Source organism: Mustela putorius, unplaced genomic scaffold (assembly GCF_011764305.1).
Source record: "Mustela putorius furo isolate JIRA1106 unplaced genomic scaffold, ASM1176430v1.1 tig00003836_pilon_pilon_pilon, whole genome shotgun sequence".
Lineage (NCBI taxonomy): Eukaryota > Metazoa > Chordata > Mammalia > Carnivora > Mustelidae > Mustela > Mustela putorius.
This window is the reverse complement of record NW_025421989.1, coordinates 34350675-34378630: the sequence shown is the minus strand read 5'-3', so window position 1 is coordinate 34378630 and position 27956 is coordinate 34350675. Positions and strand designations below refer to the sequence as shown.

Genomic DNA, 27956 nt, shown 5'->3' with positions numbered 1-27956 from the left:
GGAGCATCCAGAAACCTTCCAGAAGAGAGAGGAAAGGGAGGCAATAAATCTCCCCTAGAAAGCCTCACGGTCTTCGCTACAGATGTGTGCTGCATATAATTTTTTGGCTGTGTGGTTCAGGGACCTGCCAAGCGTTTAAGGTCCAACCGACTTCTACAAAGAAGGCAGGAGAAGGAGATATTGGGGAGAATCCTCATACAAGATAAAAGAAGAGCTCAGCCAGGTCCCCCTGATCTGCTTGGGGAAAGGTGGTAGTTTATGGATTTTTATTGCGAGGATCCCTGCAGCTTCTTGGCTTTCTGGAACACATACTGTTCCAAGAATGTCCCTCGAGCCACAAACCACCACCAACTTATTCAGATGTAGGCCCTGCCAGGAAGGCCCAGCGTGTGGGGATTGGGAGGCCTCCCGTGAACAGAGTTGACCGATCCAGGTTGCCTGGGACAATCCCAGTTTATTCCTGTGGTCCAGGTATCTCAGCCAGTCAGCAATCCCGTTCACACTCAAAAGTATCTTCATGGCCTAATAGTTTTGGGAACCTGCTTGCAAAAGAAAGACATATGTCTTGCCCAGCAATTCCACTCCTAGGGGTCTACCCAACAGAAAGGCATGCACATGTTCGCTTAAAGGACACTTACGAGAATAATGCTAAGTGTCAAAGACTGGGAACAACCCAAATGTCTATCAACAGGAGTAGACATAAACAAGGCGGGATACATCCACGTAATGACATGCTCTGTAGCAACCCAAACCAACAAATGGCAACCACCTGCGGTAATACGGATGGACCTCACAAATGTAATATTGAGAGAAAGAAGTTAGGCACACAAGAGTACATATGACACGATTCTATTTATGCCAAGTTCCCAAACAGGCAGAATCCCTCCATGTTGCTAGAAGCCAGGATAGCGACGTCCACCGGGGATAGGCATCAAAGGAAGAGAATATAAGGGAGCTTTCGGGGCACTTGTCCCCTTGTTTCCTGATCTGTGCACAGATGTGTTGGTGCAGATGTGTTGAGTTTGTTAAAAACAAAACAAAACAAAACAAAACATCAGGCCATAAAACTGGGATTCTGGGATTTGTGCATCTTCTTCTGTATGTCTATCTCAATGGGGGAAGAAGATAAAATAATATGGCCACCTGCCCAGGACTCACACACCACCCTCAACTTGGACAGCCCCATTTCCCACCAGTGTTCTTGGCTCTTCTTGCATCTGAGGCCTGTGGCGCTGATGGGCAGAAAGGAGCCTCTGTTTTCTTCTCTGGTACGCATCTTTTCTTCATGCCCTAGAAAAGCCTCATTAGCAGCTTCTGGTGGTGCCGCCCCCGCTCTCCCAGTGTGGGCGTGGTAGAAATGTTTCCTTCACCCTTCGGCATTATAGGTGTTCATCTCTTTCCTTCACTTGCTGTTATGGACTGATTGATTGTGGCCCAACCCTGAATTCATATGTTGAAGTCCCAAGCCCTGATGCGATGGTCTTTGCGGGGGTGGGGGGCATTTAGGAGGCGATTAGGTGTAGGTGAGGTCATGAGGGTGAAGCACTCCCGTGATGGGATTGATGCCTTTGTAAAGAGATGCAGGGACCAGAGTTCTCTATCCCCACTCTGTGGGTATACAAGAAGACGACCATCTATGAACCAGGAGGAGAGCTTTCACCAAGAACCATACCATGCTGACATCCTGACCTTGGACTTCCAGCTTCCAGAACCATGAGAAATAAGTGTTTGTTGTTTTTTGTTTTGCTGTGTTTTAAGATTTTATTTATTTATTTGACAGAGAGAAAGAGTGTGTGTGAGTGCATAATAAGCAGGGGGAGCAGCAGGCAGAGAGAGAGGGAGAAGCAGACTCCCCGCTGAGCAGGGAGTCAGGTGCGGGACTCGATCCCAGGACCCTGAGATCATAACCTAAGCCGAAGGCAGATGCTTAACCCACTGAGCCATCCAGGGTCCCAGTGTTTGTTGTTTACGCTACCCACACTGAGATACTTACCAAATTAAAGACACTTCATTTTTCAAGTTAGTCCTCATGGGGCTTTCCAGATACCCTTTTCTGAGTCACTCTTCATTCTATTAACCTGCTCTAAGGAGCAAAAACCAAAGGGCAACGTATATGTTCTGGTCCTCACATGATGGCAGCTCCGTCCTCAGATGGAAGCTTTCTACCCTTCTCTCAGTTCCCAAGCACGGGCACCTTACTGATCTGAGCCCTGCAGAATGTTAACGCTGTTTACACATCCAGCGCAGGCAAACCAGCAAAGGCAGAGAAGCATTCTGTGCCCTCCCCTCCCCTTCACCCATCGACACCCTTCAGGGCCGCTCAAGGGCTACCTCTTGCAGGTGGCATTCGGAGTGGCTTTTCTTTTGTCCACCTTGGTGCCGTCACGGCATGAAAGATCAGGCGGAATGCAGGGCTTTACACACGCCCGGCTCCCTCCCATGAGTAGACCCTTCCCTTTTCTCTCTTCCTACAGCTGCTTCTTTTGCCACCGCCCCCTCCTCCCGGGGTTCTGTTCTGCCTTGCCCAGTCTTGCCTCTCACATCGTGTTCTAGGGGACTCTCCTCTTCTCACTCACCACCAGGCCCTCCCTCAGATACCCAGTAGTCCCACAGCCACACCCTTGGCTCAGCTCAAGGGAGAATGGACATTGTACAGCTCACAACGTCCCAGTCAGACTATCTCAAGAGAGGGCTGTGCCATTAACTCCCGCAGGGACTTCTAAACCTTCTAACTCCCTCAGGGTCCGGATCCTTGTTGTCACACAAAGCAAGCACACAGAAAGAACGGAGATGTTTTCTTGAAGCCTGAGATCGGATTTCAAGGACAGCAACAGCGTGGTGTGGGCAGAGACCAGTGAGATGGTGCCTAACCCATTTTGCTTTGTTCCTGGGCACGCGGCTGCATTCCATGTCGCAGCTGCCCTCTGGGGGTGAAATGTGGCCCTGTGATGACTTCCGGCCAATGAGCGAGAGAGAGAAGTTAGGTGTCTCCCTTCTGGGCCTGGCCGGTAAGTACTTCCTACGTGGCCCTTTGATTTGTTTCTTCCATTTCCTCTATTGGGGGTTGGCCGCTGGTGCCCTGGGTGATATGGGAAGACAGGAGTGTCTCAGCTCTATCTTCCCATTAAAGTCACTAGGGGAACATCAAACAAAACAAAACAAAACACCCAACTCTGTGTCCATGTCTCACCCTTAACCAACGGAATTAGAACCTCTCGTCTCAGGGTGACTGGGCTCCCCATTGGTTCAAGTCCCCCAGTGACTGTGAAGCAGAGCCCTGGCCCCTGTCACCTGCTGGATGGATGTTCCTTGAGAAAGAAATTTCTACTGTGTTCTAGAGCTAGCTTTGTTTTCAACTGATCCGCTGGGCAATTGCCCTTCTGCATCTGGATTCTCCAGTCACATCCTGACCCATCCGTGGCTGGAAGGAGGCTCCTGGCAGGAGGTGAGTAAAGAGGTTCACCTCTGGGAGACGGGAACAGGCTGCCCCCCCGTCCCGCCCCCGGTCTCTGGGAGAAGCTTGAGAATCCAGTGTGGACAAAGAAGGCCAGCAGCATGAGGGCGAAGGAAAGGCGGAGAAGGGAGGTTGCGCTTCTACCCTTTTGTGGTCTGGCCGAGCAGGTCCGAGTGCACGGGGGAGGTGGGGGGGATGCATTGTCAGCTGACACGCCCCAATTTCAGGCTAGGTTTCAAGCCCTCCTGGTTTTGGAAAGGCTTCATCTGGATTGTGACCCCTTTCTATTGGATGACAAGGTCTCCTTGGCTCTGGGTGGAGACAGGTTTCCCTGGGTGGTAGATTCGGCACACTTCAAGGGTTCAGCTGGAGTCTTTGACTTCAGGCAAAGCACCAGGGAAACGCACGAACTGGATGCTGTCTGTGTAGCTAGTGACCCTTCCTGGCTCTTAAGAACAAGCCTCTTCTCCCTTCTCATTTGCCCTCCTCCTCCTCTTTCTTTCCCTTCTCTTGCCTCATGCCCTCCTCCCCTACCTCTCTCCCTCCCCGCTCTTCCCCCCCTCCCCCCTTCCTTCTCCCCTTTAAATTCCTCCTTCGCTTGCTCTCCCTCCTTCTCCCCACCTCCCTTTATCTCCCTGTACTGCCCCTTCCCTTCCTGTCCAGGTTCTTCAACAGAAAGTTAGCCTCCCACTCCAGCCATTCTCGAAACCCTGACCAGCCTGGCTATGGGGGTGACCGTTGGCTCGCCTGCTGCTATTCACTGACGGGTTCGAGCACTGTCAGCATGGGGCTCACCGTGGTCAGGCACCGGGCTCTGAGTGGAAGGTACAAAAACAAAGGAGACCATGTTGGCTGTAGAAATGTTGACAACTGGACAAAGGGCAGAAGTGGGAGGTTACAGTCGGGAACCAGGGAGGCAGAGAGAGTAATCGTGGAGACTCCATTTTCTCACCTGTGAAGTGGGAGTCCTGACTGGATGCGTTTCTTACTGTTGCTCTAACAATGTATCACAAACAGTGGTTCAAAGCAACACAAACTTCTTCCCTTCCAGTGCTGGGGGTCAGAATTCCAAATAGGGTCTCCCTGGGTTAAAATCAAGGTCTTTTTTTTTTTTTTAAGATTTTATTTATTTATTTGACAGGAAGAGATCCCAAGTAGGCAGCGAGGCAGGCAGAGAGAGAGAGAGAGAGATGGAAGCAGGCTCCCTGCTGAGCAGAGAGCCCAATGCGGGTTCGATCCCAGGACCCTGGGATCATGACCCGAGCCAAAGGCAGAGGCTTTAACCTACTGAGCCACCCAGGCGCCCCTAAAATCATGGTCTTGGCAATATTGTTCTCCTCCTGGAGGAGGGGTGTGGGTGGGTGGGAATCTGATCCCTTGCTTTCCCAGCTTCTAGAGATCCCCGGCATTCCTTGGCTTGTGGCCCCTTTCTCCATATTCAAAGTCAGCAGCATGACATCCTGTGCCCCCTCTGATCTCTGTCTCTGTCCTCACTCCTCCTCTGACTCTGACTCTTCTACCCTTGTGATGGATGGCGCTGGGCCCACCCAGACAGTGCGGGTTAATAACCCCCATCACAAGGTCTTTAACTCAATCACAGCCCCAATGTCCCTTCTGCCAGATGAGGTCTCACTCATAGATTCCAGGGACTAGGATGTGGCCGTTTCTGTGGGACACACCCAGACGGGTCAATTGTGGGAGCGTCCATAAGGCCCCTGGCACAGAGCCTGACCCACGATTGGCACTCCGTTCATGCCGCCCGCAATTATTACCACCATCCTCTTCTGCAGTATGCGCCCTTGAGCTTAAAGTTGCACTGACAGATTATACTGCGGACAGGGTCAAAACCCAGCAGATCTAACATCTGCTGAGCCACAAAACAGGGAATGACAGCCCACCTGCCTTGGACGACAAGCTAGTTTTACCTGTGCCACATCTGGACCCCTGAACTTGGCCTTGCCGTCCTTGCCAGGCCGAACTGCACGTGTTGACTGGGGTGCCCCCCCTCCTGCCCCTCAGTGCAGGTGTCCATCTGGTGTGTAGGCTCCTGGTGAGGGCAGCCTGGGGTAATGGCCAGGAGACCTTAGGCTGTGCAGTCAGGCACCAGGTTTGGGGCACAGTTGGGTCTGGTTCCTCCCATTACGGCCTTCCTAGCCCTGGACACTGAGCCGCCCCACCCCACACCCCCACTTCTCTAGGAGAGAGTGACAAGCCTTGAGCATGGCCTGGCCAGTCTGATATTTTCCCCAGGTATCAGGATTAAAGGGAGGGGACACATGTGGGCCCTGGGTTAGTTGGCCGCCAGTGTACCAGGCCAGTTTCTTTGCTATCAAGGTGGTAGTGTGGGAACATTCTGGGCTTATAGGGGAGCAGATTTAAAATCAGATTCCCCCCCTCCTCACACACACAGAGTCTGACACATGAAAATTTGGGGTGGAGCCCAGGAACATGAATTCTCAGCCAGTGTCTGGGTCATCTTGATGCATAAAGTCCTCAGACCATACTTGGGTCCTGAGCCTGCCCTCACTCTGCCACCAACTACCTGAGCTGACCTTAGACAACGAACTTCACCTTCTAGAGACTAGTTTCTTCAGGACCAGTCAGAGGGGTGGGAGGGGACATCCAAGGCACTTCCAAGCTGGGAGCCCACGTCTGCAGCAAACTCCCCCTTTTGTTATTGACTCAGAACTTCTGACCTTTGATCTTCTATCTAGAATGTTTCTAGAATTTTCTGACAGCCTTTTTGGGGAAGAAGGGGGGGTAGCTGAGATCAAGGATTTCTTACATTGGGAGGGACAAGATAAAAGTTGTAGGGCAGAGCAGGAAGAAGGTGTGAATGTGTGAGCGTGTGTGTGTGTGTGTGTGTGTGTGTAGGGCCTAAGCACTCATGTGTTTATGTCTACAGGTGTGTCAGCTGCCTCTCTATCCCAGAGTTGCAGAATCCCAGAACTCACAGGACATGCAGACTCCAAAATCCAATTCCCTTGTTTTGCTGGTGGGTCAACGGAGGCTGGGAGGAGGACTGTCAGTTGTTGCTTGGAGTCACGGAAGTTCTTACAGTAGCAATTTCTTGACCTTTGTTGTTACAATTACCTGGAAGAGCTTTTAAGAAAGACAGGTGCCTGGTCCCCATGCTAAGAGACTGCAGTTCCATGGGTTCAGGATGGAAACTGGGCACAGAATTTGTGGAGGTCCCCTGGGGACGCTCATGGGCAGCCAAGGATGAGACCCACTGACATGGTTGAAGCGCATTGCCCCTGCTGCTGAAGAGCCGTCTCGGCTCCCCTTGGACATGGGTGGTGGCGGCATCCTGAACCCGTGAGCTGGGTGTTAAGTCTCCCAATCCCTCCTGCCCCCAGCCAGAAGAGCCTGGCCCACAGCGGTGCAGTGGGAACACCAGGCTGCTCCGAGATGCCTTTAGAAAGTTCCTCAACAGGCCTCACCTGGAAGCCTCTGCTTAACTGGAAGGAGCTTTAATTTTTTGATTTTTCTTTTTAAAGATTTATTTATTTACTTATTTGAGACACAGAGAGACAGAGAGACAGAGAGAAGGTGCTTGAGTGCATACCCGAGTAGGGGGGGCAGAGGGAGAGAATCTTCAAGGAGACTCCCCGCTGAGCGAGAAGCCTGACACGGGGCACAATCCCACGACCCATGAGATCATGACGCGAGCCGAAACCAAGAGTTGGACGCTCAACCGACTGAGCCACCCAGGCGGCCCTAGAAGGAGGTTTTAAAGGCTAAAGGCCGTCTGTGAACATAGGGAGCTCTGCTCTAATCAGAAGCGCGCTCCCCAGGGCCTGGGGAATGGGGGGAGATGGGAACATGGGGCCCATGAGCAGAGATGGGAGAGTACATGGAGGAAACTTCCTTCCATGTTGGTGCTCCCAGGGGAGGAGTAGGGGGCAGTAGGGGGCAGGAGGGGGAGGAGGACTATAAACTCATCTGCTGAGTCCCTCTCTCAGGGATTCTAATTCATCTGCTCTTTTTCTGTTTGGGGGACAAGCACATGGCCTGTAGCCTATGCTCTTTCATTTACATTAAGCCTTTTAGTGGGAGAAAGAACTGCAAAAGCAACAGTCCTTCCGTTCTCTTGGGCTGCCTGTGAAATCAAGCCTGGAACAGCCTTCCCCTGAGTCCCACTCTGCTGCCCTGCCCGTCACCTTTTCCTTTTCTAATTTGTTCTGTTTCTTCTCACATCCCCACTCCTGGGCTCCCATGTATAGCTGTGCAAGTTGTGGACTGCACAACCGCCCCTGCCCTAACCCCTGCTGTATTATCCTTGCCATCCCTCCCCAGTCCCTCCTACCCCACAGATCCCTTCCTTTTACTTCATTTCCTGCAAGTTCTTCCTCCCTAACTGTCTCAAGGGGAAAGCCTGGCCCCTGTAGGGCCTGACTCACATCCATCAACCTTGGCAGGGTGGGGCAGGGCCAAGGCCAGGTGTCTACCGCTTAAGAGAGTCAAGGGGCCTCCTTTCCCAGCGGGCTGCCCCAAACCACTCACAAAACCCAGAATCTCTTGCTCATCGCAGGTTTGCTTTGCCAGATGTAAATTGTTCTCTAGGTTCACCAAGAGGCCATAGAAGCTGTTTCATAAATAAGCTTAGCGTGTTTTCCCTTTAACCTGGCAGGCTCCCCCCTCCCTCGACACAATTTTGCTGGAACTACATAAATACATCCTCCTAGCGTCCTGCACAGTTCACAGCCTCAAGCACTGTTTAAAAAAGTTAACATGTTTAATCTCCGTAACGATATAAGTATTGACCAATTTTATCAGAAAAGGAGGGGCGGGGAAAAAAAAAAAAACAACTACAACCCACCACCAAAACCCGAGGCTGGGGTCACATGCCTGAGGCTGGAACCGAAGTCTACTGGTCCCAAAGCCTATGTCCTTAGTCACTACACCCTAAGGTCTCCAGTCCCCCTGAGCTGCCCCAGCCCTGCCTCGCCCACCTTCCCTGCCCCCCTCAACATCTGCCCTCACGGCTCATCACGCCGGCCTCACCTCTCAGCCCTGAGTGGTCAGCTGGGCTGCCTTCCTGCCTTCCCCCCACCTCACATAGGTTCCCCTGGGCTACTTCAAGCCACTGTCACCTTAACACTGCTGTCCCTGTCAGCACAGTTCCAGCCTGGGGAACCCCTCGCTTAGGAATATCCCCACGGGGCTGGCATTCCTGCTGGCTGTCCCCACAGACAGGACCCAAACACACGACATTCTCCCCTCCCTTTCAGACCCTCGAAGTCACCTTCCTTTGGTTCTGCGGCACAGACGGGACATAGGCCCACAGCGTCCCCTATGGCTTGAACTCCTACCTTAATGAACCAATAGGGACAAGGAAATCCTCATCCTCAACAACTACACCAGGCCCAGGCCGGATGGCTAGCTGCCCCCTCCCTCCCAAGCCTCCTCCCTCCCCGCACCCTCCGCCCCAGCCCTCAGGGACCAAGATGGGGAAACTGTCCTATAATAGCATTTTACAGGCACGTGCTCATGACCTAGGTATTTCTCTCATCTGGTTATCTTTAGAAACACGGGGAGGGAATGGGGGATTAAAGAAATCCTCCCCTGCTTCCATCTTGGAAAAAAAAAAAAAAGGCAGAACATTCTGATTCACTAACCTTATCTTTAAAGAAACCTGACATGGAAAAGGCAGGGAGATAAGATCTATGACTTCATCAGCTTGTTCTCTGAAGTTGTTTCAAGCTCTCCCATCCCTCCCACCCAAAGGCCCCTTCATTTCCTGTTTTCAATATGTAATGGCAAGGAATTCACAGCCGAGTGAGCCTGGGGGTCAGCGCAGGAAGCTGGCGCAGAGAGGAAGCTTTTAAGAGCCAAACTGAAATCTGGCCACAAGTCAGGAGCATCTCTTTTTAATTCAGATTTCTTTTTTTTTTTTTTTTTTTTTTTTTTTTTTTTTTTTTTTTGCCTTAACTTTGCGGTCAGCGGCTCTGGATGGCTTGTGGTCTCAAAACAGCTGCTGGTTTGGAATATCTTAAATGCAATGTGAAAGCGCATGAGGGTTCAAATTAAAAAAGAGAAGGAGAACTCTGCCATTTCATAGCAGGAATTCTTGACAACCTCTCTCTTTCAAGATGCTCCAAATGCCTCCCAGACGCCCTTGTATCAGCTCTTGCCGCCTCCCACGGTGGAGGCCAAGGAACTGGTACCATCTGAATCACTTTGTGCCGGGGAAAACAGAGACACCCACGTGTTCCTGCTTACACGGTAAGTCGGCACAACATTGTGACAGGTGTTTTCCTGGGCCCCAACCAGCTTAGGGAGGGTTGTGTATGGGTGCAATATGGGTCACAGCTAAAACGCCAAGAGTAAGGAAAACCAACTCTCTCTGGCTCTGGCCACCGGCTGTAGAGACGCGCGCGCTCCCCGGACTCTTGGGTCTTCACTCAGTGCCTTCCTCACCGGAGGATCCTTGGGTGGGTTCTTGTTGGTTGCCATGGTAACTCTCTTGCCAGTCAGGGAACAGCAGCCCCTGCAGGGGGCATGACCCCGAGAGGCTTCCACTCGCTGGCTGGTCGCCCACTCTCCGAGGGGCTGAGCGCGTGGTGTTTGGATGGCATACCAATCTTCCTGGGGGTGTGAAGCTCCGTCTCTCTCCGCTGGTCTTCTCTTTCTGGATTCTGTCCCTTCGACTTCCCAAAGGCTAGAAGCTCGCACACACAAGGGTGAACTTGGGGCCAGGGTGCAGACCTGTCCCCTGCTGCTGAGGGCTGGCCCGAGCTCAGGGCCTCCAGCCAGCAATGAGGGGCCGCCTCTTTTAGGGGGCTGTCAGAGTCCAGCTAACATCTTACCCATATTCACTTTAGTGAACCCCACTCAATTTTCCACGGCCGGGTCCGTCATTCTTTTACCTTGGGGATCCCTCAAGCCCAGAAGTGTTCCTTGCCCACTGCGGCTGTCGAGGGCCAGAAGCCCTAGAGATGTCATACCCCTCCTGATGTCCCAGAGCAACTGTCCACCTCTGACCAACAGGACTCGCCGTAAAAATGTCCCGGCTCCCCGCCCTCAGGCGGGAGGACTCTGAGGCACGTGATCTCAGCGTCTCCACAATGGCCCTGGCTTGCTGACACCCTGTGTCTCTACCCCACTCTCCGTCCTGGTGTTTCTGGGGCTCATCTCCCAAATAAGGTGCTCACCCTTGAATCCCTGTCTCAGTTCTGCATCCGGGGACCCAAACTGAGCCAGGGAAGAACTTCTCTGATACCCAGCCACTGATGGGGCTGCCACTTCTAAGCACATGACAAAGATTTCAGAACACTCTCGATACCTGGCTGGGGTGGGGTGGGGTCTTCTTTGACCTCTTCTAGACCCTTCTCCCCTTCCCCTTCGTGATTCTGATTCTCAAAGTCCTGCCCCCATCTATAGCTACAAGGTACCCTGTATACCACAAAATAGACTCATTTTATATTTTACGGACAATAAAAATGAAGCTCTGGGGGGCAAGAGATTTGCCTGAACTCACTTGATTTGTACGCGGCCGGCAAAGCAGGAAGGAAAAACCTAGGCGACTGGCCTAATGGCTCAAGGCCCTTTTCAGGTAGGACTGCACAGGTGTAAACCTGGCTTCTGGACTTCTACTCTGAACTTTCTTTTCTTTCTCATTATGACAAACAGTTGCGCCCCCCAAGTGGTGTCCTCCAAGGGGACTGTTGGGATGTGTCATTTAATCAGTGCGCAAGGACTGCACTCCTTCCCTGAGCCAGACATGTCTACAGATCAGCATCTCCAACGGCTGGCGCCCCAGTAGGGTGATCACAAAGACTTCAGAGCCCACCTCTCTCAGGGCACAGAGAAGTGGCCACATGGACAGGACTTAGCTGATGGCATGGCGGAGGGTCTACAGGGCGACAGGGATGACACCTGACCAGGGAGAGGGTCTTTGCCTTCACTCTTCCCTTGGTCTGCACTGCTTGGTCTGCACTGTTGTGCCTCCAGATACCCACATGGCCCAACCCCTTGCTTGCTCAAACATCACCCTCGGAGGGACCTTCTCTGGCCGCTGTCTAAAATGGGGTCTTCTTGTGACACCTCAACCCTGCTGGATTTTCCTCTCCGCATGCATCGCTCCCTGACATTGTGTCCTGTGCACATTTGCAGCTGCTCCCTTCACTCCCACCACCAGACTGTGTGCTCCCCTGGATGGAGAATCTTGCCTATTTTGTTCACTGCCCCTTTACCAACACTTAGAAGAAGTGCCAGCACATTCTAAAAGCTCAATAAATTCTTGTTGAGGTGAATTAATGAATCAATGAGTCACCGAAAGGAAACAGACAGGGCAGGTTACTTGCCTCATCCTGGGTGACACATGCAGTCAAGAGGGGCAGAGGCAGGAAGCGGGGAGGGGCACCCCAAACCCACGTGACTCCACGGCCTCTGGCCCGCTTCTCTACCCTGTGCTGGGCTCGTTCGATCTCCAGGTAACGGGGGACGTAGAAAGCAGAAAACGAGGACAAGAGAGACCGGGCCCCCCACCCTCCCTCCCTGCCCTCTTCTTCCCTCCTCTGTGTTATCCCAAGGAGCTGCTTAAGAGGAAAGCCCTCCCTGGTCTTTCCCCAGAAACTGTGCTCTGAACACTCGGACGCACAATCAACCAATTGTTAAGTCCTCGACAATACCTCATCAGCGAGCACAGAACTATAATTAAAAGTAAATCCAGCTCAAGCTCTTTAAAATAGGATCTAATTTAATTGGCGCCTTTAATCTATCACTGTCACTCCCCGCCAACCAGGGGAGAATGTCATCGCAGCGGTAGGTGGTGAGAAACTTCAGCAGGCCCCTCGGTGGTGGCGGTGGCGGTGGGGTCTCCCCACCGCCCCGGCCCGGCGAACAGCTGGGAAGGAGCAGGCAGCCCACGAACTTGGAAAAGGGAGAGCCCACCGAAGTGGGGGAGCACTCAGGTGTCACTGGGGATTGTGGTGGGGCGGCCGCAGGCCTGGGTCCTCATAGCCCGCCAAGGGTCCTGACAAGCCTTGGCAGGGGTCTGGACAGGGCCTCTTCCCTCCCTCCAGCACGTCTCAGAAACAAAGCTCTGGGTATGGTCTGCAGAAACCGCAAAAGAATCAAGCTCATGGTGGAAAGACTGGCCATGTTGGGTGTGGGTTGTTTGCTGGCGGGAGTCGGGGAGGGGGGGAGGGGGAGGGGGTGTAGTGAGTCTCTGCTTTGTGTCAGCATTAGTTCCCAGCCCAGCTCAGAAAAACAAGTCCCATCCTTTTAGAGAAACATAACACAAAACCCAGAAGAGTGGAGCAGTAGTGAAGATTGTGGTTGAGAGGGCTGGCTGAAAAATCCTATAGGAATGGGTTCCCATCCTGGAGAAACCACTCAGCAACCTGTGAATGTGAGAATGCTTGTAAATCCCCTGGGCCTTAGTTTCTTCATCTGCAAAGTGAGGGTGGTGATACCTACTTTGCATTTCTGTGCTGAGGTTCAAGGGCCACACCTGGGGCCAGCAGAAGCCAGGCGGGGGTGGGGGGGGGTGGGGGGGTGGGGGGGTGCTTGCTGCGCTGGGGGGGTGCTTGCTGCGCTGGGGGGGGTCGTGTTTCACCTGCGTGCCTGGGGCTCACCCTGAGGCTGACTACCTCCAGCTCCCCCTCCGCCTATGGCTTCCCGCATCTACCTGCCAGAGGGTGTTCTTTGGCCATGGAGGACCCCCTCCACCAGGGAGAGATGGAAATGCATAAAACCCCAACTTTCCACACCCAGGCATGGTCCACACGGTCTGTCTGAGGCCTCCAGAGGCCCCAAGCACCTCGTGTCCCCTGCGGGAACACCCTGATTCGCTCGCCCTCTCCCGACTTTCCTTTTCCCTCTCTCATTCCTCCGCCCCTCACTGGGGCCTCCTGGGTCACTTCCCAAAACAATTGCTCTGAAATCCTTGTTTCAGGGTCTGCCTGGGTGGGAATCCAAGCCTAGACATTGGCATGTCAAGCACCCAATAAACACTACTGTGTGACTTCTGTAGTTTCCGGATATTTGAAATCCAATTGTGGATTGCTTTGCCTATATTTTGTGCGTGTCTCCTTAAAGAAATTGTCTGGGAGCACTCCAGGAAGGATTCCTCTCCCTGTGGCCCCATCTCAGCCCTCCAGTCCACGGCCTTAGCGAGGACTGCTAAGCTAATGCTCTCAGTATCCCCAAGATTCCTTGGACCTTATACTGCTTGAGCCTTTGGGTCATGCCAACTCCATGTGAATGTTGAGGGGTATTGCCAACTGAGCTGTGTCCCCTGCACCCCACCCCAAAGTTATGTCCTAACCAGTAGTAACCTGGTTACGGGAACTTATTTGGAAATAGGGTCTTCCCAGATGCGTGAGTTAAGGTGAGGTCATGGATGCCGGTCTCGATCCACTAAAAAAAGAGAATTTGGACATCGTGAAGGACACATGTGGGGAGAATACCACATGAGACTGAGAATTATGCTGCCACAGCCAAGGAACCATCAGAGGTCAGTAGAGAAGCCTGGAACAGATCATTCCCTTGTGTCTTCAGGAGAAGCACAGTTCTCCTATGCCTTGATCTTGGACTTCTAGGCTCCAGAGCCTGTCCCTGTCCCCTGCTGCCCTGTGGCTGTCCCAGGAATCTGGTGGGTTGTCTGGAAGATTCTCCCAGGCTTCATCCTCACTCTCCATCAATAGGACATTTGACCCTGAAGAGAAGGGTCCAGATCAGTCAAAGCCTTGCTCCTCTCAGTAGTGTGTGGTCCCCAGAAAGGGATCAGCAGCCAAGAATTGGTCCTTTTGTGGCCGGAACTGTAGCCCGGTGTCCTGCAACGATTCAACCTCCTGCTGCAAAGTGTCCCGGCTCCCTCACACTCCCTCACACTTCACAGTCTCAGCACCGACCTCACCTGCCGGTGTCCCCGGCCGGGTCCATCGCAGTGACCTCGTGGGCCAAGCTATTCTGTTTGCCCCTCCAGACCCGCCCTTTGGGCTCCTCCACTCTGCCCTGAGCCCTGACAGGCTGGCCTCTGGGGGCTGCGTCCCCAGGGAAGCCTTGCCACCCAACTTCTGGTTGGATTTAACCAGTGGGCCTCACCAGCAGGAGAGAAGAAGGTGGGCAGGCCGAGAGGTGGGAGAATGGGTTCCCTGGGCTCCCTCGCCCTTCCTGCCAGGGTGAGCCTGGCCCTGCCTGCCTCCCCCTCTCTAAGTGCTCCCGCTCCTGTCCAGCGCCTCCTCACCACGATTCTTGGGCTCCAATGTCACCTGTCACCATCCAACCCACCCTCCAAGCTTTGCTCAGAGTGAGCTTTCTAAGGCTCTGACTCCGTCACTACGAAAACACCGATGGGTCTGCAGTGCAAATCCCTCCCCTCCCCCTCCACAGTCAAGTTCCTTTACAATGTGGCACCGCCTCCACTCTGGCCATGCCTACTGCTCCATGCAAAACAGCCAAGGCTTGGGGCCCTGGGCAGAGCCTGCGCTAGGCGCCACATGCCCTGCGTGCTCAGAGCTTGCTGTCCGTGCTCCCTGCAGGGCACTTCTCCTTTTTCTGGACCTGAGTGACATGCCGCCTTCAAGTCTCCAGCCACATAATCACATGCCCCTGGAAGATGTCCCTCAGCTTCCACCTTGGCGGATTCCACGTTCCCACGTGGGGCACATGTAGATCTCTGAGTCATGGCTTGTCCAGGCAGCCCGCAGGCAAATTGTTGGCCTTTCTGTCTTTTTCCCACAGGGTGGACAGGTGCCATGTGGAATTCATGCCTCCATCGGTAGCAGACCCTGGTGATGTCCGTCCTGCATCGCCCTGACCCCCCGAGTTCCCTGCAGCATGGCTGGGCAGCTTCAAAGGTTGCTGACAGCTTGGATTGAGGCCCTAGGCTTCCTGGCCTCTGGAGTAAGGATTCTCAGCACGTTCCACACGATGCCTCAGAAAGTCCCCAGGGAGACAGCGCCCCATTGCCCACAGCAGTAACATGCTTGTTAAAGCACCTGTCCTAGGCCGTGCTTCCCCTCCCGTCTCCCTTTTCTCACTCCCTCAGTGGTGCCTCCTAGGTGTTCTCCTGAATAAACCATCTGCATCCCTTAGACTTTGCCTTAAGGTCGGCTTCTGGGGGAACCTAACCTGAGACAGGGGCCTGAACAGCCACACGGGGCTCTGCGCATGGTAGGCGCCCCATAAATGCCCCAGGAATGAGCGAACAAGGGGTCAGGAGCCGCCGGCCCTCTCCGGCCGCATGGGGACCCCAGCGGTATTCAGGAACTGTGCCTGTGTTCTGAGTAGTCGGGTACCCTCCTCGCTGGGAAGGTGCCGCCCACATCTACGCGGGCAGCCCAAGCTTTCTCCCGAGCCAGCTGCCTGCTGGGGAGACCGGGGCAGACAGGCAGTTCTGATTATGTATGCAAATGTGGGTCTGGCCCCGCAGCTCATGTGAGAGCCACACAGCTCGGCTGAAACCACCCCGGAGAAAGAATCTTGCAAAGAATACTAAAGAGCATCCAAGTGTGAAGAATGAAACACACGTGAGGTTTCTTTAAAAAAAAAACAAAAACAAAACCCAAACAAACAAACAAAACGGGAATCAAATGTACTTTTCATCTTGGCTTTCTCACAAATAGGCAGCCCCGGCAATGAGCCTGAAAAAGCCAAAGAGGCCTTTATACCGACTTCTGACCTCTACTGAGACCGGCAGCCGGTCATGGGGCTTTTCCCGAAGATGAGCTCTAAGGGGCTGAGGTGGTGGCAGGCGGGTGGCATCTGCGTTTCATCTCGACCTTCGTGGTACACACGTGATGTCCAGGCGTGGGCTCGCCGTGGAGACGCGAGCACAGCCAAAGGCTTGGGAATGAGGACCCCGGGGGTCAGGGACGGCATCACAGGCTGTAAGAACAGCACGTGCAGAACGGTGGTGCAGCTGGAGGAGCCCCGGGCCCTGGCTACTGCGTCGGGTGTAAGCAAGAGAGGAAAAGGGAGGAAGAAGGGGGAAGAAGACAGGAGCCCGATCACAGAAGGCCTGGAGTGTCTGGCCAGGGCAAGTCCCTGACGGATCCCTGAAGGTGGGAAGAGGAGGCCGGCCTGAAGTCGACTGCACTGGGCCATGTGAGCACGGGAACCAAGGAGGGAGCACATGCATAAGACAGGCAGAGAGCGGTTTCAGAGCTTTGAAGGGGTACGCTGGACAGTGTGGGAAAGCCAGGAGTGTCTGGCTCCCAGGTTTTGACTTTCCAGATGGAAAATGAAGCCCTTGGCTGAGCCAATGTGTCCAAGAGACAGAAGAACATGAAAGGTAGTTATTTGGGGGGTGGTGATAGGGCAGGATGGTGAGCTCTCATTTGGGGTTCCCAAGGATCTGAAGTGTAGGTGGGGACCTCCGGACGGAGGCGTCCTGTGAGCAGCTGGATGGATGGCTTCAGAGGAGACGTGGGTTTTGCCATCATTAGCATGTAGATGGTACCCGAAGCCGTGTGAGCACAGGGCTTCATCCAAGGCAAGTGGACGGAGAGAGCGATGAAGAAGGTTGAAGACCTATTCCAGGAAAAAGAACCATTAAAGGAGTTGGCCATGAAAGGGGAGGCCCCCAGAGGAGGGGCAGAATGGTCAGAGAGGTCGGGGAGCAGGAGATGCTGTAAGGGAAGTCAGTGGAGGATCCGTACAGGGGCCAACGGTAGCAAACCGCGCTGAGCAGCCGGGAAGGCGCAGAATGAAAACTCGTCTCTGCCGGCTCCTGCCCCCTCCGTGAGTGCCTGACTTGGTGCTGGGAGCTCTGTACACACCTGTCAGTCATTGGGGAGAGGAGGGTTTATTGACCGGTTTATGGGCTACCTAGGCCCTTGGTCTGCTCTCCTTTGAATCATTTCACAGTTTATCAGCCCTTCAACCAGAGGCTGGACAAGGGAAATAAACTTTTCCCAGTCAATTTTATGACATAATCTATCAGTTCTTTGGAAGGATTTAGCGGATGAATAATTTGAAAAGATTAGTTGGTTTCTGTGTGGTGTGGTGGTGGTGGTGGATTATCTATGAATTTCCTTGTTCAAATTAGGGCTTGTGGTCTTCCTTAGAGTTGGCCATCATTCACTTTCACCATGTACCCCAAAGAATGCCACATGGCTAAAAGAGAGACCTATGTGTTTTTTTTTTTCATCTAATAGAAAAAGCAGACAGAAATAGAATATATATTTAGCAAGCCTCTGGGGGAAGGAGAACCTTCTCTGTGTTAAAATGATAGAACAGACCAGAAAAGAAAAAGACCCACCAGCCTAACTTCACAGTTAAAAATATTTGTTTCTATAGAAGACATATATAAATATGCACAAAATATTAATAAAACACTTGCAGCAAAGTTCTTTCTTATGTAGAGATCAGAAATGGGGAGAAAAGAAAAACACTCAGTGGTACCTGAGTGGCTCAGTTGGTTAAGCGTGTGCCTTCAGTTCAAGTCATGGCACTCTGCACTCAGCGGGGAGTCTGCTTCTCCCTCTTCCTGTGCCCCTCCCCCTGCTCATGCTCTCTTTCTCTCAAATAAATAAAATATTTTTTAGAAAGCACTCAGTCGCTAGTAATTCAAAGGGCAAAGAGCATGAGCAGATAATTCACCAAAGAGAAAACATAACCAGCTCAGCAACATTTCGAAGAATGTTATGCCTCACTAGTAAGGACCTAATGCAAACTAAAATAAGGAGGTAGCATTCCCCACGCCCCCCAGTAATGTCACTTAAAATCTTACTAGTGCCGTTGAGGGTTTGGCGCGATGGTTGCGGATGACGACGTCAGTGGACGCAGCTTTGTTGGCAAGGCATTTGGTAAAGGCAAAAAGATCTGGGGAGACTCGGCAACCCCACTTCCAACCCGAGGAGCACAGTCTAAGGAAGCAATTGTAAACACTGCATGCCCGGGCAGGGCGGCAGAATGGCAAATACCAAAATCTGAACTTTCAGCTTCAAGGAACTGATAGAATAAATTGTGGTGCATTTACCAGACGAAACATTATGAATCCATTAAAACCGGTGGTGAGGAAGTCGAGACAGCACCACGGGAAAAGGAATGTCGCATAATGTCAACGGGTAAAGGGAGGCAAATTTGCTTAAAGCAGTATATGATAATTACATAGATTCAGACTCACAAACACGCACATGAATTAAAACATGTAAAAAGGCCAGATGAAAATACGCCCAAGCACTATGTCACTACAGTGTCGTGTTGGGGATGATCTGTCTTTTCCGAGTTTCCCAAGCACCATCATGATTGGAGGCGTGGATTTAGGGGATCAAATCATCTTGGGTTCACAGCTTAGTTCGATCACTCACTGCGTCATCTGGAGTGAGTTATTTCATCTAGATTTGCTTTCCTCCTCTGTAAATTGAGATTTGGAACGACTCCCTCAGAGGAGTATTATGAGAATTAAGTGCAATATGGGGAAAGTGCCTGTCATTGCGTCTAAAACAAAGTAAGCCATCAATAGATGCGAGATTTCCTTATCGTACTTATTATTTAAATAGTGCAACAAACTTGCTAACGCTGTCAACTGGCAAGAATGCCCTGAATCCAAATAATACTGTTTTTCTTTTTCCTGCCCTCCTTTCTTCACAGACAACTGCCAAGAAAGATTGTCAAAGAGTTAATTTTAGAAGGGGGAAAAAAAAACCCGTTTCCTTTGCTTAATGAATGTGAACTTCCTCATTTTTCTGGTTTATTTTTCTTCCAAGTTGTTTTTACAGCAACACTGCCCTGGCACAGTGACAAGACTGGGAAATTTCACGTGGAAATAACCCTCTCCATTTCACACCCTGAGATGCCAGATCTCAGGGGCGCCGAGGGGCCTGGGTCACCCATCGTGCCTGGTATTTTTGGGTGCCTCAGCCCTGGAGGGCCCCTTTACCATCATCCTTGCTCTTAGGCCTTTCTTTCTTCCCCTGATGAGTATTAGCGGCCATGAGGGATTTTGTGGGACACTCTAAAAAGAAACCCCAGTAACATAGGACTCAAGAGGATGAGACAGAGAGAGAGAGAGAGAGAGAGAGAGAGAGTGTGTGTTAGGTGGGTCACGACTTCATGAGAAAGGCCACATTGGAAGTAGGTGAAGGCAGAGTCCTAGAGGGTAGTCAAAGGCCACAGCAAATTACGTTGGGTGGACATCTCTTCTGTGGCCAAGATCTGTGTACCTGTGCAAGCTGTGGGCTCGGAAATCTCCTTCCCTGACCACTGCTTCCTATTTCCCCCCACTCTTTTATTCCATTTATCTAACCCTCCTCTGTCCACTGGGCCTCAGGCTCTCCCCCATCTCGCATCCCCCAGCAAACAGCTTCGCCTTTTCCCTCTCAGACTGGCTTTGGATGCCACTGGTAATCCTTAGTTTCGTGGCCTTGCTGGTATCCTCAGTGCCCACCCCCCTGCACTGGTCTTCCCAGCCGAGGACCTAGCTCAATCCAAGGACAGGGTACCCTGGTACCAGTCACCCTGTTGGAGGAAAAATCTCACAACTGTGTCTAAGTTCCTGTTCCACCTCCGTGGAATGATCCACAATGGGTGGATCTTGTTCCACCAACTGCACTCCCCCGACCCCCTCCATTCTGTAGGGCAGCAGCTTCCTTTCCCTCCCTCCTCAAGCTCACAACTGCCACCCCTCCAGCTCCCCCAGTCTTGTTAGGCGCCCTGACATCCTGATTCAAAGACAACATAGAGGCAAGTTGAGGCACACATTCCACCCTCCTTGGCTTCAGACTTCACCTTTTCCTGGTTTCCATCAGTCTCTGAAGAGAAGTCCCCCCTTTCCTCACCAGGAATAATTCCTTTCTCCTGGTGCAGAACGGCACACTGCCCCCCCCAATTCCAACATCCAGCTATGTGAGCTATCCTGTGGTCAGCAGTTCACTCTGTGCCAGCCACAGTTCCAATATTTCATCTTCTTTAATATTTATAACAGCTCTAAAAGATTTGCTCTATTGTTAGTTTTAAAGGTAGAGAAACCCAGGTGAAAAGAGTAGAGTAATTTATTCAAGGCCACCCAGTAATGACTGACCAAGAAGGAATGTGGACCCTGGCTCTCTGGCTCCAGGACCCATTGTCTGAATGAATGTGTGATGCTGTCTCTCCTGGTTTTCTCGGGAAACTTGTTCCACCAAGTATTTCTTCTCCCTAATCTCTTCAGTCTCCCCCTGTCTACACATTTAAATTATCTCTCTTCCTCAAATCAACATTCGTTTCCAACTCTTCCTCCTCTACGCTCTCGGTATCCTCCTAAGGTCAAACTACCAACACAAGCATGCAACATGCTCTCCCCACATCCGGATTGCTGTATGCTCTGTGTACACCCCTTGCAGTCTGACTTCTTCACCCCCAAAGCCCTGACACCTGAAGATCCTCTGGTAGATCATATTTTCCAAGATGGCCGCCACAAGACCCTTCAACCTGCTTGCCTTTCTGACCATGTCTCACTGATGCTCTCTTCATCGAGGAGCTGGGGCTCATGTTCCCTGTCCTTGAATCGGAGCTGGCCTGTGACCGTGGCAGCAGGGACTTTATAGGACTCTCGAGACTGGGTTATAAAAGGCAGTACAGCTTCCACCTGGTCCTCTTGAGGCGCTCTCTCCTGGAATCCAGCCACCATGCTGCGAGGAAGTCCAGAAGCCACATGGAGAGGCCACGTGCAGGTGTCCTGGCTGCTAGCTCACCTACGGTCTCAGCCAACAGCTGATGTCCACCACCACACATGTGAGGGAAGATCAGTCCAGGTGATTCCAGCTTCTAGCCAGAGAGTCTTTCTGGTGAAGCCCTGACGTTAGGAGCAGAGGCAGCCGATCTCTGCTGAGCCCTGTGCTAAATAGTGAGGGACATAATGAAATGATCGTTGCTGTTTTAAGGCACTCTGTTTTGGGCTAATTTGTTATGTGGGAAGAATAACTGGGATAGGCCTCGACAATTCCCAAGCCTGTAGTCAGCCCTCCAGATTTGTCATTTGACTTTAGTGTTTGACTCCTTTCTCTAGAGTTCTATGTTGTCCTTCTGCTCTTTTGACAGAGCCCTAACACCCACAGCCACACTCATCACCTGAGGGGCACCTCCTCTGAGCTCTGGACTGAACACCCATCTGCCTCCAGTGCTTCCAATCCACATAGATATCGCTCAGGCAAGACGCAGTTGATTCCTTCCCTCCTTCTGGCTGCACCATCTGCTTCCTCCCACTTGGCTCCCCATCTCAGCAACTGACCTCACCATCAACTCTGTGGCCCCTGGGAGAAACCTCTCAGTTCCACTAAATGCAAATGACCCACCCACCAAAATTGTGTTCAAATTTTGTCATCTCTTCTCAACTCCCACAGCCAGATAGATCTTTGTCATCTCTTATCTGGAATAATGCAATTATCTTCCAACTGGTATTTCTGCCTCTAGTCTCTTCCTTCTGTCTCAGCTTAGTGACTGCCACCTGAGATTATTCTGAAGCACAGATCACGGTCCTGGCACTTTGGTGATTCTGGCTTCTTGGAATGAAGTTCAACCTCCATAACGTGGGATGCAAAGTCTCAAAACAGGTCCCAAGTAGCCCATCCAGTCTTTTCTCCTACCAGCCTTTTCCCCCATTCCCACCATCTTAAGTGTCAGCTGCTTACAACAACTCCCCAAACTTGAGAGTGTTCTCCATTCCCCGCAAGCCATTGTCTTGAGTATTCCCTCTGCTTGGAATATTGGTGAAGTTTAAGGTGTCTTCTAGACCCAACTCAAATCCCTTCTCTTCTGAGAATCCTTCTCCGATGCTACCAGGCAGGCAGCATTAGCCACATTTCTTCCTGCTCTTTCCCCCCAGCAAAGTATTTATCAAAGGCTATTATTTTCATATGCTAAAATGTGAATGTCTGGAGGATGTAAACTGGAACTTACCACTCTATCTCTCAACGAAGATTGAATGAATAAGGAATCAAAGGGATATAATCAAGGAGAGATGGAGGCTGGGAGGGGGTGTGTGGGTGGATGGATGGTTGAATGGACAGGTGCTGGGTAGCTTAGATATGTAGGTGGGAGATGGTTGGGTTGGTGACTGACAGCTAGGTGGATGGTGGATAGAAGGAGGGATGGATGGTCAGATAGTGGGCACATGATTGGATGGATGGTGAGCCCATTTATAGATATGAGATGGGAAGAAACAGGAGGGAAGGTGGGATGAGTAGGTGGCTGGTGAGTAGGTGGACTGAATATAGCGGTTGTAGGACAGTGGATAGATGAAAGATGAGTGGGGAGTGGCAAATGTGTGGGAGGAGAGTGGAATTGTGGGTTGACATCAAGAAAAATCTTAGAAAGAAGAGTGGGGGCACCTGGGTGGCTCAGTGGGTTAAAGCCTCTGCCTTCAAAAAAAAAAAAAAGCCTCTGCCTTCAGCTCAGGTCATGTTCCCAGAGTCCTGGGATCGAGCCCCACATTGGGCTCTCTGCTCAGCGGGGAGTCTGCTTCCCTTCCTCTCTCTGTCTGCCTCTCTGCCTACTTGTGATCTCTCTCTGTCAAATAAATAAATAATCTTAAAAAAAAAAAAAGAAGAGAGTGAAAAGCCTTCAGAGCTGTGTGCCCTGAGGTCATGTGGTTGGGAGCGGGCTCAGTGTCAACTCCAGCCTCAGCTTGCTAACCTAACCCCTTCACTTGGGGATCTTGGGGCAGGGCTATGTGCTGCTCAAGTCTATGTTCCAGAGTCTAGCACAGTTTCTGCCTTGTTCAAATAGGGTTTATTAATATTGGTCTAATGGAACACAGTTCTTCCCAGATGATGTCCTTCCTCTAGCAACTAGAAACATAGGGCTTAAAGAAATGTCCTTCATTTGGTTCAGGAGAGAGTCTGGGCTGCCTTTGGTCCTGTCCAGCCCACTACGGCTTCACTCTCTGCCTTTTTCAACACAGACCAAGGGTCTTCCCTTAACTTCTCTGGGCATAACCTTTGTCATTTGTAAAAAGAATCTTGGATTGATTCAATTCTATCAGCTTGACATTTCTCAACTCCAAGATCCCAAAAAGTCATAGAAATACGCCAACTACTCTCAGTATTTCCATTATCCACACGTTTGTCTCTGGGAAGCCCACCAGGCGACCAACAGGTCCAATACCTTTGCTTTGGGCTAGGATTATATTCACTTAGGCAGAAAGAGCAGCCAACTTCAGCTTGTGCTGACCAGTAGCCCTGTTTTATCATTTCATTCTTCTTTATTGGAAACAGATGGGGAAATAAATCATTATGGAAGAGAGGTAGCTTGGTTGCAAAATCTTTTCAAACATGGTGACCCTAGGTGGAACATCTATCTCTTCATGGTCCTTAAATTCAGCTGGCCTACCCACACTTCCCACCAGGGCCCACCCAGACCACTCACCTAGTCCAGGTAATTGCCAGCTGACTCTCTCCGTCCTCTGCTCTTAACACGACCTCATTCTGGCTTGTAGATTCATGGCTCCCCAGGGTCCACACCTGCATTGGGTCCACGTGGGTTTTTGGAAGCCCTTGTGGTCTCCTCCCGTTGCAACACCGGTTGATCTCTCCTTAAGCATTCTCCACAGCCTCCTCAGCTGAGAGACTCTGTACCTTCTCCCATGCCTTTGCTCCCCTCTGGCCACGTTCCCTCTCCCTCCCTCTCTCCTCTTCCTCCTCTTCACTGAAGAGGGAGAATCCAGACTGTGATCCCCAGGATGGGTGGGCTCGAAGGTGTCTTCTCCTGGAAACCTCCCATGGCATTGTGAGAGGGACCCTCACAGCGCAAGGAGGGAGCTCTTGTAGCCGTAGAAGGCTGAACCACAGGGGATACCCTGAATTTTAAAACTGTGGTTTAGGCCCTTGCCCCTCAACGTGTGGTCTGTGGACCAGAAGCGTCAGCATCACCAGGGAGCTGGTAAGGGGCCCTCTGCCACCTTACAAACCCCCTGAATCAGAATCTGCATTTTAACAAGATCCCCAGGGGATGCCCGTGCAGAGTAAAGCTCTGGGACTGATGACAAAAATTCAGTGTGATTTCGGCAATAAGTCACAAGCCTCAGAAGCTCCAGGATGGTGTCTCATCCTCTTACTAACAGAAGTCACATGGGCCCCATGGAATAGCTGCCCCTCCCCGAAGTCTCTTCATTTAAAAATTGCAATTAAAACCCTCAGTAGTTCGCTCAGCCATTTCTACCTCGGTACGATTTGGTTTTTAGCCATTAGCAAAGCTGTCAGCCAGCACCGGTCTGAGGAAGTGGGACGATAAAGAGATAAGCTTCTGTAGGAAGGGCAAAGGGAACTGGGGGCGGGGCAAAGGGAAGGGCCGAGGAGGGAGGCGGACAGTCAGACAGCACTTCGCAGGGGGACAGAAGGAGAGATTGAGGTGACGCAGTACGGCATGGGGGAATGAGCAGGCCTTACCCAGGGGCCAGAGGGAAGGGGGATGAATGTAAGAAGAGAAAATGGGTCCACTCTGTTGCTGAAGCCCACTGTTCTGTGGGGTTTTGTTATGGCCGCCTGAGCAGACGAAGATACCACCTTTGCCGCTTTGGCTGCTTTATCCAGAGCGCGCTGAGGAAGTGTGTCCTCTGGGAGAGGGAAGCCCCTCCTCCACACACAGACCCTGCTTCTCCTCGCAAGTGGTAAGAAGAAATGGAGGTTTGGCTGAACTCAGAAGAGAAGTCTGCTACCCCCCCCAACTCCGTGTTTCCTCTCAAACTCTTAGCCACCCTCCCCACGAACCTGCCCACATGGCTACTACCCAGTGCCTCGGTCCTACCAATGGGCAGAGGGCTCGGTGTCTTCGGACAAAAGCAATAACACTGTCATGGTTCCAGGCACCATTCGAAAACTTCATGCATATTAAGTCACCCACCAAAGCTTGCGAAGCAGGGTCTTGTCCCTATCATGTGCCATGGACATGGTCATGCAACCTCCCCTTCACAAAATGAAGGATTCCCCCCACCCCGTTGATGGGAGGGCTGCCTTCAGAAGGGCCGAGGCTCTGAGTGTCTACGGGAATGCCTCAGTTTAAGAGGGTCAGTAGGGGCATCCGGGTGTCTCAGTGGTCAAGTGTCTGACTCTTGATTTCAGCTCAGGTCATGATCACAAGGTCTTGAGATTGAGCTCATGCCCAGCATGGAGTCTGCTTAAGATTCTCTCTCTCTCCCTCTGCCCTCTCCTGCTGCACTCTCTTAAAATAAAATAAAATAAAATAAAATAAAATAAAATAAAATGGCTAGTAGCCCTCATCCAATAACTGATCAATGCAGGGATTTAAAAGCCAGATCCCTGTTCCCCAAATTTGGACCATCCCAGCTCCAGAGCTCCCTGTGAGGTCAGCTGACGTCTCTGAAGAGATTCCATCACATCCTGTCTTCTCCCTCGGCCCACCCTGCTCCCTCCCCTCCCCTCCCCTTCCCTTCGGTTCCCTTCCCTTCCTTTCCCATCCGTGCATTTGGACCCCAGGAGCACACCCTGATACTTTCCAGCGTGCGCATCTCCAGCTCGGAATCAGCTTCCTGAAAAACTGAGCCTTCAGCCCTTCTCTTGGACAAATCAAGAAACTGAGGCCCAGTGGAGTTATGCAAGTGTCCTAAGGGCCACAGCATTAGCAGGTGATAAAAACTGGGACATGAGCCCAGGTAGTCAGGCTCGAGAATCCATACTTTTAAAGGCTACTCCTGTCTGATGGATAGTTGAGCGCCAACTGTTTCTGTGGAGGAATGTAACCTCGAGAAGGTAGCAATCCGGACTCTCCCCTCCCACCTCCCTACCAGTCGATTAGAACGCAAGCAAAATGGATTTCCTCAGGGGTCCACCAGGGCTCCGTTTTAAGAGGCAGCCCGAGGGACCACCTATGGAGGCTCTCCCGACACCTGCAGCCGAAGTGGCTCTTTCCAGGCCAGCAGTCACGAAGGCAGTCTCCCCTCCTCTGACCCGGCCCTCCCTACCGCTGTGCGGCTCATGTAGAAACACGGCGTAATTGCTCGCCTCGTAGAAGCGAACTGAATCAGCGCCCTTCTGCTGACAGCATTAGTGACAAGTGATCGCATCAGGACACTGGATCGGCAGCCAGGACCTGGGCGCCTGTGTTGTTTACTGGTCCACCATGTATAATTTCAGAGTTTAATTTTATCTTCCCAAACTTACAGGTGCAAAATGCAGGATAAAGTTCTTTAAGGGGCCCCTGTGAGAAAGCAGGCTGCGCTTGTCCTCTCTCCCTCCCCCACCAGGAGCTCTCAGGGTGGCTTGCTCAAATTAAATCATTATTGAGGACGAATAATCCTGGTGGGTTCAGAAAATCAGTTTTAAATTCAGCCTGCTAGCAAAATTCTGAATGTATTTACTTTCTAGATTTCATTTCTCCATCCATATTAAAGCTCCGTGGCATTATCAATTATGGGTTTATTGCAAAGCACAATAGGATTCAATCTGGAGGAATGCCTCGGGGTATGTCTTAGGAGGACGATAAAGCTAATAGTAATGGGTCTACAACTTCTAAGGCTAATTTTCACAGTTACAAATTTCGTAAATAAATAGAAGGCATGTCAGTTTCCAGTCACCCAGCTTGAGGCCTCTTCTACTGATAAAACAGGACCTTCCGTCGCTTCCATTGGGGGGCTCCTGTTTGATTCTCGATGGGCCAGCCTGAAGTTTCCCTGATCCTCCCAGGAAGGGAAATGATGAGCAGTTCAGAAGGAGACCTTTGGCCCCCTCTGCTGCTCCTCCCACCAGGTTGGGAGCTGGTTTGGATGAAAATGGACACAAAGCTTAGCCAGCCCTGGATTTGGGAAGGCCACTAGAGAGCTTCAGCCCAGAATCGGGCCAGACTCTGTGACTGGGCCGGGTGGGCTGTCATTCATGAGCCCTGTGGGGCTTAAAGCAGGCTTCAGGGCTCCGTGCAGGATAGGGTTGTGCTTGATCCAGGCCGGGGCCTCTGCTGTCCTTCTGGAAAGAACAGGCCGCAGGGAGAGGAAGGTGCTGGTGTAAGGGCTATACTTCTATGCTCCTGGCTATTTGCAGCCAGGTTTCTCTTACACATGGAAGACGGGCCCTACCCGCCCACTCTGTGATGCCGCTGCTCACATACTTCTCACCTAGCCTGCCATGTGCTGCCAGACACACTGGTCCCTAGAGCTGCCTCCTCCTCCGGCTAGCTTCGGCGAGTGGCCATCCTTTTCCTGCGAGCTCAGACTCACTTCCCACTGGCAGCATCTGCCCTCAGGTGTGGACCTCTAGTCTTTCCACTTTCGACCCAGGGCTTTGCCGACGCTAAAGCCGCCCCTCAAGGCCAGTGCACGAGAACAGTCCAGAAGGGCAAGGTTAACACCCAAAGAGGCACTCTCCACCCAACAGAGGTGCAGGGCTCAGGGATATATGTGCCTGGCTCTCTTCTCTCAGGCGGACAAGTCCTGAAGCATTCCATGTACCTCTCGGGGTGTTCCAGCAGGGGCAATTCCTGGTTGTCTCTGGCAGTGACTTTCACACACACTTACACTGGCTTCCCCCTGTTTCTTGCCTCCCTCTCCCTGCTCCCTCTTTCCTGAGGCTTGGGATCACCTCTTGCATGAATGCCCCACACCCTAGTCTTAGTCACCAGT

The 27956-nt window shown here is 51.8% G+C and overlaps 1 long non-coding RNA gene across 3 annotated transcripts; it reads left to right on the top strand.

The window, feature by feature from the left end:
• The first annotated feature begins 3065 nt into the window (after positions 1-3065).
• Positions 3066-15501, top strand: LOC106006059. Of its 3 annotated transcripts, XR_006609490.1 has the most exons (5): positions 3066-3445; positions 4118-4279; positions 6360-6449; positions 9550-9682; positions 15149-15501. It is a non-coding gene; the product is annotated as an uncharacterized LOC106006059 (long non-coding RNA). The 3 variants fall into 3 exon arrangements; XR_006609491.1 differs by lacking the exon at positions 4118-4279; XR_006609492.1 differs by lacking the exons at positions 4118-4279; positions 6360-6449 and having other exon boundaries at positions 9401-9682.
• Positions 15502-27956: the final 12455 nt, after the last annotated feature.